The sequence below is a fragment of the Podarcis muralis genome, chromosome 18, assembly GCF_964188315.1.
Source record: "Podarcis muralis chromosome 18, rPodMur119.hap1.1, whole genome shotgun sequence".
In the NCBI taxonomy this organism is placed as follows: Eukaryota; Metazoa; Chordata; class Lepidosauria; order Squamata; family Lacertidae; genus Podarcis; species Podarcis muralis.
The window spans coordinates 12,019,299-12,031,534 of NC_135672.1; positions in this window are offsets into that span (position 1 = coordinate 12,019,299).

The window sequence follows — 12,236 nt, forward strand, 5'->3', positions numbered from 1 at the left end:
AGAGAGAGAGAAGAGGGGAAGAGGAAAGGAAGGAAAGAAGGAAGAAAAGAGAGAGGGGGAGAGAGAGAGAGAGAGAGAGAGAAAGAAAGAAAGAAAGAAAGAAAGAAAGAAAGAAAGAAAGAAAGAAAGAAAGAAAGAAAAGAGAGGGAGAGGGGAAAGGAAGGAAGGAAGGATGGAAGAAGAGAGGAAGGAAGGGAGAGAAAGAGAGAGAGAGAGAGAGAGAGAGAGAAGAGGGGGAGAGGAAAGGAAGGAAGGAAGGAAGGAAGGAAGAAAAGAGAGAGGGGAGAGAGAGAGAGAGAGGAAAGAAAGAAAGAAAGAAAGAAAGAAAGAAAGAAAGAAAGAAAGAAAGAAAGAAAGAAAGAAAGAAAGAAAGAAAGAAAAGAGAGAGCATGCCCATCGCCCACCCCCATTCCACATCCTTCTTTCAAAGGACCCAGGGAGATTAGTTGTCCAAAATTGATTGGCGGCCCCTTTGCGTTTCTCTCTCTCTCTCTCTCCACCCCCCACGCCACGCACTTCTCTCCCTCCCACAAGTGAAAAGAGGGCTTTGGAAAAGGGACAGCACCAATTGGGAGAACTGGGGGTGGGGGGGTGGGATGGCCGAGGCGGAGTTGCAAAGGAGAGAGAGAGAGAGAGAGAGAGAGAGAGAGAGAGAGAGAGAGAGAGAGAGAGAGGCAGGCAAGTCCGCCTCCTTAATGACCAACAGCTGTTGCAAACCTTTAATCCGTGCAGAGTTTGGGAACAAGCTGTCCCTGCGATTATATAAACCGCCTCGGCTGTGTTTGTTTAATTCGGTTTGTGTGTGTGCACGCGTGTTTTTGGCTGGGGTTGTTTTTTTTTGCAAGCGCACGGCCAATGGCGATGGGGGGAGTGGGTCTGAAAGGGGCAGGCGGCTGGGGGGGGGGAGTGGCAGCTGACCACCCCCTTTCCCCCCTCGGCCTCCTCTTTTTCTCTCCCTCTCTCTCCTCCTCCGCTAGTTGCCTTCTGACCTCCAAGCGCTACGCACCAAAGGGTTTTTCTGCGGAAAACCTTGGCGCTTCGGTGGAAAAACCGGCCCTCCCCAGACAGAGGGGGGGTTTGCTGCTTGCTCCTTCCCCCAGATTGCAACATTTCCTGCTGGGGACACGTCCAGATGCTAACACACACACACACACACACACACACGACACAAGCCATTTCAGGTCCTCTCCAGGGCATCGTCCCAAGCCGAGGGCAGACCTGACGTCAGTTCCCAAGCTGCGTCCAATTCACCAAAGGCCCGGAGCTTGCCAACTTCCCTCGTTTGCCTCTGCTCCGCTGCCTGGCAGGGCAGCCTGGGATGGCAGGGCCGGGTTTCCCCATAAGCTAAACAAGCTCTAACTTAGGGCCCCACTCTCTTGGGGGCCCCCCCAAAAAATTAAAGGGGAAAAAAATGGATGCGCATTTCCAAAATATAAGATTAAAAACTACATACAACAGTGTTTTGTGTTGTGTAGGCTCCTATTTGTTATGTGCAAATGGATTTAGATACCTATTTTTGTTGAGTCGTTTAGTCGTGTCCGCCTCTTCGTGACCCCCTGGACCAGAGCACGCCAGGCACTCCTGTCTTCCACTGCCTCCCGCAGTTTGGTCAAACTCATGCTGGTAGCTTCCAGAACACTGTCCAACCATCTCGTCCTCCGTCATCCCCTTCTCCTTGTGCCCTCCATCTTTCCCAACATCAGGGTCTTTCCCAGGGAGTCTTCTCTTCTCATGAGGTGGCCAAAGTCTTGGAGCCTCAGCTTCAGGATCTGTCCTTCCAGTGAGCACTCAGGGCTGATTTCCTTCCAAATGGAGAGGTTTGATCTTCTAGCAGTCCATGGGACTCTCAAGAGTCTCCTCCATCAAACTCTAGCTTAGGGCCCCACTCTCTTGCCCCCCCCCCCAAAAAAAAACAACTTAAAGGGGGGAAAACTGGATGTGCATTTCCAAAATATAAGATAAAAAACAAAATAAAAACTGCATACAGCAACAGTGTTTTGTGTTGATTAGGCTCCTGTTTGTTATGTATTTTCTGAGAATCCTCCGGAAAAACAATCTCTCAAAGGACCTGCTGATGGCATTTTACCATTGTACAGCGGAGAGAGTATTAACTTATGGTCTCTGTGTGTGGTTTGGGAGCTGCACGGCCAGGGGAAAACCAATGCTGTCCAGGGTTGTAAAGACTGCGGAGAGAATAATTGGGCGCACTCTTCCCACCTTGGATCAAATCTATGCTTCCAGGTGCCATAAGAAAGTGGCAGAGATAGCGCAGGACAGTGCGTCTGGGTTATAAAGACTAGGACTAGCCGCCTGAGAAACAGTTTCTATCCAAATGCTATTTTGGTTTTAAACACAGTGTAAGGTAGTCTTTATGTGAGTATATTGTATTCAATTATGGGGTATCAGAGTTTTTAGGGGGCTAACCAGGCTGAGATAGCAGGCTTGTGGGTTTTTGAACGTCTGATGTAGATTTTTTTCAATTTTGTTGTTCTGTATGGGATAATGACAATAAAGATTATTGTATCATATCGTGCAAATGACTTGAGATACCTATTAGGTCCATCAATTCAAAGGTAAAGGGACCCCTGACCATTAGGTCCAGTCGTGGCCGACTCTGGGGTTGTGGCGCTCATCTCGCTTTATTGGCCAAAGGGAGCCGGCGTACAGCTTCCGGGTCATGTGGCCAGCAGGACTAAGCCGCTTCTGGCGAACCAGAGCAGCGCACGGAAACTCCGTTTACCTTCCCGCCAGAGCAGTACCTATTTATCTACTTGCACTTTGACGTGCTTTTGAACTGCTAGGTTGGCAGGAGCAGGGACCGAGCAACGGGAGCTCACCCCGACATTGTGGGGATTCGAACCGCCGACCTTCTGATCGGCAAGTCCTAGGCTCTGTGGTTTAGCGAGATAAGCTTGCCGTTAAATGCAAACTGAATCAGCTGCCTCCTCAATGGCTGATCATCGATGGGACTCGATATCCAGGGCAGCCGACAGTCCAATCTTTCCACCGACCGAGATGAGAAAGCAACAAATTGGAGCAGGAAGTTGAAAGGCCGCCGCTGTTGAAACTTGCTGGTTGGCACTTGTCATGTCTTGATGGAATTCCCAGGAAATCTAAAGGGTGATTTACACCTCGCTTGGCATCGGTATGTGTTGCTAAATCAGACCAGGGTGTCTCAAACAAATGCACCCATTTTCACACATATCAGATCCCATGGGAAACCTATCTCCAGTCCGTCGTCTCCCTAGCCAAATTCTGCACCTCCTTTGCCGGGTGTCTGGGAAGGTGGGGGAGAAATCCAGAGACATCTACAGTGGTACCTCGGGTTAAGTACTTAATTCGTTCCGGAGGTCCATACTTAACCTGAAACTGTTCTTAACCTGAAGCACCACTTTAGCTAATGGGGCCTCCTGCTGCCGCCGCACCACTGGAGCACGATTTCTGTTCTCACCCTGAAACAAAGTTCTTAACCTGAAGCACTATTTCTGGGTTAGCGGGGTCTGTAACCTGAAGTGTATGTAACCTGAAGCGTATGTAACCTGAGGTACCACTGTAGTTGGGTTCCGATGTCACTGCCAAGACATTAATCATTGCCGATGGTGTTGGTGTTAACCTTTAAAGCCTTAAACAGCCTCGGCCCAGTACAGTGGTACCTTGGGTTACAGACGCTTCAGGTTACAGACGCTTCAGGTTACAGACTCCGCTAACCCAGAAATAGTACCTCGGGTTAAGAACTTTGCTTCAGGATGAGAACAGAAATTGTGTGGCGGTGGCAGGTGGCCCCATTAGCTAAAGTGGTGCCTCAGTTTAAGAACAGTTTCAGGTTAAGAACAGACCTCCGGAACGAATTAAGTTCTTAACCTGAGGTACCACTGTATACCTGAAGGAGCGTCTCCACCCCCATCGTTCAGCCCGGACACAGAGGTCCAGCTCCTAGGGCCTTCTGGCGGTTCCCTCCCTGCGAGAAGCGAGGTTACAGGGAACCAGGCAGAGGGCCTTCTCGGTGGTGGCACCCTCCCATCAGATGTCAAGGAAATAAGCAACTATCGGACGTTTAGACAACATCTGAAGGCAGCCCTGTTTAGGGAAGTTTTTTATGACTGATGTTTTTATTGTATTTTTAATCTTTGTTGGAAGCCACCCAGGGTGGCTGGGGAAACCTAGCCAGATGGGTGGGGTATAAATAATAAATTATTATTATTATTATTATTATTATTATTATTATTATTATTATTTATTTCATATAGTTGTCCTTCAATGCACCGCACGTTGTAAATTTTACAATCTCCCTCCATAACTTTTCCCAAGATGTAAATGGAATATTGTGCCCAAATGTGCCAATTACTTTAAGGGCATGTGGTTCGGACTACAAGAATATTACACAGTTCCCTGTCAGAAGGCACAGAAATACACACAAAAGCCGAGTAATCCTGCAAGCCGGTATAGCTCAGTTGGTTGGAGCGTGGTGCCAACACCGAGGTTGCGGGTTCGAATCCACAGCTTCACATTCCTGCAGCTGATACTCAGAGTCTCTTCCCATTCTCCAATTCTACGATTCCAACTTGAAAATTAAAAAAAACCAGGGCTGTACGGTTGGATTCCTAGGAAACAGTCTGCGGGCACTGCAAATGCCCCCCCAGATTATCTCCTTAATCTCGTTACCCAACGAGATTATACACAGACACAAATGAGTGAATGGCTGGTTATTTGAGAGCAGTCGGAGATCACAATGATTTAAGGTCATGGAGGGGGGGAGAGAATAGGGATGGGGAGCTATTCCCAGCTGCTGGCGCTGGTAAGGAACGATGGCACCAAACCAGCTGGAGGGGACACACAAAACGGGAAACATAAAATGAATCTTCTAAAAGTCAGATAGTTGTTTATTTCCTTGACATCTGATGGGAGGGCGCCACCACTGAGAAGGCCCTCTACCTGGTTCCCTGCGACCTCATTTCTCGCAGGGAGGGAACCGCCAGAAGGCCCTCGGGAAATGGACCCCGGTGTCCGGGGTGGACGATGGGGGTGGAGACGCTCCTTCAGGTCTACTGGGCCGTTTAGGGCTTTCAAGGTCAGCACCAACCCTTTGAATTGTGCTCGGAAACGTACTGGGAGCCAATGTAGGTCTTTCAGGACCGGTGTTATATGGTCTTGTTGGCCACTCCCAGTCCCCAGTCTGGCTGCCGCATTCTGGATTAGTTGTAGTTTCCGGGTCACCTTCAAAGGCAGCCCCGCGTAGAGCGCATGGCAGTAGTCCAAGCAGGAGATAACCAGAGCCTGCACCACTCTGGCCAGACAGTCTGCGGGCAGGGAGGGTCTCATCCTGCGTACCAGATGGAGCTGCCCTGGACACAGAATTGACCTGCGCCTCCATGGACAGCTGTGAGTCCAAAATGAGCCCCAGGCTGTGCACCTGGTCCTTCAGGGACAAAGTGACCCCATTCAGGACCAGGGAGTCCTCCACACCCACCTGCCCCCTGTCCCCCAAAAACAGTCCTTCTGCCTTGTCAGAATTCGACCTCAATCTGTTAGCCGCCATCCATCCTCCAACTGCCTCACACAATACCGTATTTTTTGCACCATAACACTCACTTTTTTCCTCCTAGAAAGTAAGGGGAAATGTCTGTGCGTGTTATGGAGGGAATGCCTACGGATGGCGGGGGGATCTGCTGCAGTCGTGAGCAGAGGATCCGTGGTTCCCCTTCCTTCCCTCCTCTGTGGCTCGCTTTGAAACAGCAAAGCGGGAGAAGAGCCGCTGAGTGGGGAGGAGAGAGGGACAGAGAGCCTGCTTCTTTAAAGGAGCAAAGCGGGAGAGGAGAGGAGCCTTCTCCCCTTAAACCCCTCTTCTGCATTATTAGCAGCATCCTTCTCCACCCACCCCACGCATGTTCCTTGTCCCTTTAGTGCTTTTCCTTCTTTCCCCACTTAAAATGTGGTTACAAAGCATGGATCCACATGGATCCTCAGGATTTTTGCATTGGGCTACTCCAAACTCACTGTCAGATCACATGTCTGTGGCCACAGCATGAACCACAAAAATCATACATCCACGGTTTCGTTTAGAATATTTTTTTCCTTGTTTTCCTCCTCTAAAAACTATGTGCGTGTTATGGTTGGGTGCGTGTTATAGAGCGAAAAATACGGGTAATTGTTGTTGTTGCTGCTGTTGTCCCAACCACCACTCCCTGGGCTCTGAGTCTTCTTCCCCAGTTGGTTCGTTCTTCTCCATCTAACCAAACCGTGACATTTTGCTTCCTAAAATGATGCAAATAGTTAAATAGACCTTCCTTGCTGCAGGGTGCGGTGGGGCGGGGACTGATGACTCACCAGGAGCTTCGCTGAGTCAGCAAAAATGCCTCTGGGAAATCTTCATTGGAACCAGGCCTGGGCTGGTAGAATCATAGAATCCTAGAGTTGGAAGAGACCCCAAGGGCCATCGAGTCCAACCCCCTGCCAAGCAGGAAACACCATCAGAGCACTCCTGACATATGGTTGTCAAGCCTCTGCTTAAAGACCTCCAAAGAAGGAGACTCCACCACACTCCTTGGCAGCAAATTCCACTGTCGAACAGCTCTTACTGTCAGGAAGTTCTTCCTAATGTTTAGGTGGAATCTTCTTTCTTGTAGTTTGGATCCATTGCTCCGTGTCCGCTTCTCTGGAGCAGCAGAAAACAACCTTTCTCCCTCCTCCATATGACATCCTTTTATATATTTGAACATGGCTATCATATCACCCCTTCACCTCCTCTTCTCCAGGCTAAACATGCCCAGCTCCCTTAGCCGTTCCTCATAAGGCATCGTTTCCAGGCCTTTGACCATTTTGGTTGCCCTCCTCTGGACACGTTCCAGTTTGTCAGTGTCCTTCTTGAACTGTGGTGCCCAGAACTGGACACAGTACTCCAGGTGAGGTCTGACCAGAGCAGAATACAGGGGCACTATTACTACCCTTGATCTAGATGCTATATTCCTATTGATGCTATACTCCTATTGATGGTAAGGACGGCTTCCTTTTAGTTTGTGTGCATTTATGTTTCACCCGAAGATGCATCTCATTGCTCTGTTCTTCAAACGGGGAAGATGTCCACAGTTGGGCACCATTCTCCCCAAGCCCTCCAGACAGCTTCGTGCAGAAGCCGTTCTTCGCCTGAGCTTCGCGACCCTGGAGGGTTTGGTCCATTGGGATTGTTATGGAAAAATCAAGGTGTGAGGCTGCTCAGTCCCCCAGCTCGTCGAACTCAGAGCCCGCAGGTCCCTGCAGAATAAAGGAAGGAGTCCAGCCAACCGGAGCAAATAGCTGTAGACCAAAGTTTATCGCACAAAAGGTTCAAACAGCAAATTTGAACCCCGAGGATGGGGTGACAAGGACTTTTAAAACTTTCCCACCGTATCCCAGAATACAGTTCGTACAGCATCATTGCTACATCACTGACATGTCACAAAAGAGGAGGGGTTAACCTTGGCAAACATGTACAGACAAGTCCTTGGTACAAGATTAGCACAAGCAGACATGGCAGGGCAAGACTCAGGTATAAGATTAGCATAGACAAATATGTCTTAAGTACCCACCACCCAAAAGTACAATAGAAGTTCCTTTGCATGTCTGGAGCCTGAGGCGAGTCAGGTGATGAGATTTGGCCTCCTTTGGCTAACAATGAGCCCAGCGATTGTCACCTCTGAGAACTTCCTGGAGTCCCTTTTCAAGGGGAAAATAGCTTTGGGATGGAGGGAACTGGGAAAGGAGATGATTTTATATTCTTTTTAAAGCTAGGTAACTTCCCTGAGCTGTCAAGTTGAAAGGATACATTCAGGCATAATATTTGTAATATTTAACTTTAAAGATGTCCGTACCCCCCCCCCCGTAATTTCTGCCCTCAGCCAGCCCGCCTCCTGCCTTACAGAAAGTCCAGGGCGTGTCGCTGCCTTTCAGCCGCCTCCTTTCCCTTAGTCTCAACCCAAGCAAACTGGAGCATGACGACAACCTTACGTTTAGATGCATATAGGCAGAAAGTATAGACACTTCCTATCTAGACAGTCTTGAGAATATTTTGCTAAAGGTCCTGGGCAAAGCTAGTCATTCAGCTGTTGTTTTTTATTATCAAGAGTTGCCCATCGGGAATTTGTGTGTGTAGAACAGAGCATTCACTTCTGGGTTTTCGGCATCCGGCTTCCGGAACGTTCGAAAACCTGTGAAATTGAATCCGAGAACTGTGGTGGAGATAAAGTAGTGTGGAATAACTATAATCAGCCGCAAAGTTTGGAAATTTGGAGAAACCATGGGGGGGCGAAGGGGGAGTCCGATGTTAAAGGTAAGGGTAAAGGGACCCCTGACCATTAGGTCCAGTCGTGGCCGACTCTGGGGTTGCGGCGCTCATCTCGCTTTACTGGCCAAGGGAGCCGGCGTACAGCTTCCGGGTCATGTGGCCAGCATAACTAAGCCGCTTCTGGCGAACCAGAGCAGTGCACGGAAACGCCGTTTACCTTCCCGCCGGAGCGGTACCTATTTATCTACTTGCACTTTGACATGCTTTCAAACTGCTAGGTTGGCAGGAGCAGGGACTGAGCAACGGGAGCTCACCCCGGCATTGCGGGGATTCGAACCGCCGACCTTCTGATCGGCAAGTCCTAGGCTCTGTGGTTTAACCAACAGCGCCACCCGTGTCAGTCCGATGTTAATTGACTACTAATTGGGAAATTGTTGTATTCATTTGTTTCTGGTGTTGTTTTTTTAAAATATTAGAAATATTTTTTATTTATTTTTTTAAACACACCTTTCCTTAGCTCCCAAAGGACCAACGAAAGGTCAATATCCCTCCCTTCGCAGAATGCAAGCTCCATCTAGGGCAGACGGCATAGCCACTCCCTTGCCAGCTGACCTTGGGCATGGCCAATGCCATCCCAGGTTGGCACGGGGCGAAAGGGCACCGGGGACGCTTCCTCTCCCGTTCCGCTAATCTTAGGGATCAAATCAGCTTGAGCTGGGCCAGCTGCTAAGAGGCCAAATCCCCATGTGCGGTTAAAAATAGCCGTGGGGCTCAGCGTCGAGAGCCAGGCACGCCAACGGAACCTCAGATGGCATTTTAGCATTGTCTGCGCCGGACACCTTGTGGTTTTTTTTAATACGCGGCCTGAACTTCATGTTGGCATTAGTTTGTCAAAAGCCACCTCTGTCTATCGAGCTGGCAGCAAATTTCGCCTGAGGCAGCAGCAAGCGATACAAATCCTTCTGGGGGGGGGCGGATTTTTGGAGTCAAAAGCGCCCCCCTTTTCTCTCTGTTTCTACCGCTGCCTTTTCATAGAATCATAGAATCATAGAGTTGGAATAGACCACAAGGGCCATCGAGTCCAACCCCCTGCCAAACAGGAAACACCATCAGAGCACTCCTGACATATGGTTGTCAAGCCTCTGCTTAAAGACCTCCAAAGAAGGAGACTCCACCACACTCCTTGGCAGCAAATTCCACTGTCAAACAGCTCTTACTGTCAGGAAGTTCTTCCTAATGTTTAGGTGGCATCTTCTTCCTTGTAGTTTGGATCCATTGCTCCGTGTCTGCTTCTCTGGAGCAGCAGAAAACAACCTTTCTCCCTCCTCTATGTGACATCCTTTTATATATTTGAACATGGCTATCATATCACCCCTTAACCTCCTCTTCTCCAGGCTAAACATGCCCAGCTCCCTTAGCCGTTCCTCATAAGGCATCGTTTCCAGGCCTTTGACCATTTTGGTTGCCCTCCTCTGGACACGTTCCAGTTTGTCAGTGTCCTTCTTGAACTGTGGTGCCCAGAACTGGACACAGTACTCCAGGTGAGGTCTGACCAGAGCAGAATACAGTGGCACTATTACTTCCCTTGATCTAGATGCTATACTCCTATTGATGCAGCCCAGAATTGCATTGGCTTTTTTAGCTGCCGCGTCACACTGTTGGCTCATGCCAAGTTTGTGGTCAACCAAGACTCCTAGATCCTTTTCACATGTACTGCTCTCAAGCCAGGTGTCCCCCATCTTGTATTTGTGCCTTTGAAGAACACCCAGGGCCAGATTTAGGTTTGATGTGGCCCTCAGCTCCTGAAGGTAATGTGGCCCTTTCTATGTCCAGCTGTCCTTTGTCAACAACAAATTGTTGCTGGCTTTTGTGTTGAATACATGCTATATGGTCATTGATGGACGTAAAGGTAAAGGTACCCCTGACCGTTAGGTCCAGTCGCAGATGGCTTTGGAGTTGCGGTGCTCATCTCGCTCCATAGGCCGAGGGAGCCGGCGTTTGTCCGCAGACAGTTTTTCTGGGTCAAGTGGCCAGCATGACTAAGCCGCTTCTGGCGAACCAGAGCAGCTCACGGAAACACCATTTACCTTCCCGCCAGAGCGGTACCTATTTATCTACTTGCACTTCGAATCAGAAGAGCAGGCCTTTCAGGACCAGGGACAGCACCAAGACGGCAGACAAGTTGCTCTCTCTGAGAAGCTCAGTAGCCATTTTTTGGTGCTGACGGCTGTCAAGGTGGCAAGTCAAAACTGCTTAGGGACTCAATCTGTCCTGAAGCATCTGCTGCTAAGTAACCTCCAGCACACCTGCTTTCAGGTGGGGATTCAGGAGGGAACGAAAGCCCTTGTTGCAGAGTTCGGATTCCATCTCTCGGTGTGTCAAATGAGTGCAGCCCTAAGGCCACAGGTGAGCCTCGGTTGCTAAGGAACTCTGCACCTGTTGTGTTTGCTCTTCAACCTCTCTCTCCCCCCCTGTTCCTCGCCTTTGTTCTCTTGGCTTCCCCTGTGTTCTGGTCCCAGCTGGCATCACGCCCCGTGATCTCTGCTCCTGCCCTCGGGAACTGCCAAAGAGAACATACCAGCTCTTACGAAGCCGGCCCCAGGCGAGAGAACACAATCTTCCCCTTTGCCGCTCTCCCCCACACTTACAGAAACCAGGGCAGTTATATAGGGGGTAGGGGGAGGCCTGGCGGGGCTTTGGAGAGAGGGGTTTGCCAAACAGACCACAGCTAGGAGCAGTGAGAGGATGGAAGCACAGCGAGATTTCTGGACATCTTCTTTTGATGGGTGAGGGCAGAGCATTCGAACGTTGACTTACGAAGACCGGAATGCATTGTTTTAATTGTTTAGGACAGCGTTTCAACTAAATCATAGAACTGTAGAGTTGAAAGGGACCTCAGGGGTCATCCATCCCAACCCCCTTTGCAATGCAGGAATCTCAGCTAAAGTATCCATGAGAGTTGGCCGTTCCACCTCCAATTCGCCCATATAGCTGGGTTTCGCCAGCTGCTCTGGGCGGCTCCCAACAGAATATTAAAAACACAACAAATACATCAGATGTTAAAAACTTCCCTAAACAGGGCTGCCTTCAGATGTCTCCTAAAGGTCAGGTAGTTGTTTATTTCCTTGACATCTGATGGGAGGACGTTCCACAGGGTGGGCGCCACCACCGAGAAGGCCCTCTGCCTGGTTCCCTGTAACCTCGCTTCTCGCAGTGTCCGGGGTGGACGATGGGGGTGGAGACGCTCCTTCAGGCATACTGGGCCGTTTAGGGTTTTCAAGGTCAGCACCAACACTTTGAATTGAGCTCTGAAACGTACTGGGAGCCAGTGCAGGTCTTTCAAGACTGATGTCTCAGTGGCCGCTCCTGGTCACCAGTCTAGCTGCCGCATTCTGGATTAGTTGCAGTTTCCGGGTCACCTTCCAAGGTAGCCCCACAGAGAGCGCATGGCAGTAGTCTGGGCTACCTTCAAAGACAGCCCCACGTAGAGCGCATGGCAGTAGTCCAAGCGGGAGATAACCTGCGCCTCCATGGACAGCTGTGTGTCCAGAATGACTCCCAGGCTGCACACCTGGTCTTTTGGGGGCACAGTGACCCCATTCAGGACCAGGGAATCCTCCACACCTGCCCGCCTTCTGTCACCCCAAAACAGTCCTTCTGTCTTGTCAGGATTCAACCTCAATCTGTTAGCCGCCATCTATCCTCCAACCGCCTCCAGACCCTCACACAGGACCTTCACCGCTTTCATGTACCACTGTAGTGGTCGCTCAGGGTGGGATGAGCTGTGGTCTCGGCGCCCAGAATTTGCCAGCTTCCTGGAAGCTGCTTTTAGGAGACATCCCTTGGCCCTCGTGTGCCAGGATAGATCACGTGTTGTCAACGAGTGCAAATCAAGCCTGGGCGCTATGCTTGTGTGTTTTTTTTAAACGGCGGACTCGCCAGAGGTGGTTTGAGGGTTGCAAAGGCCGGCTTGCTTGCG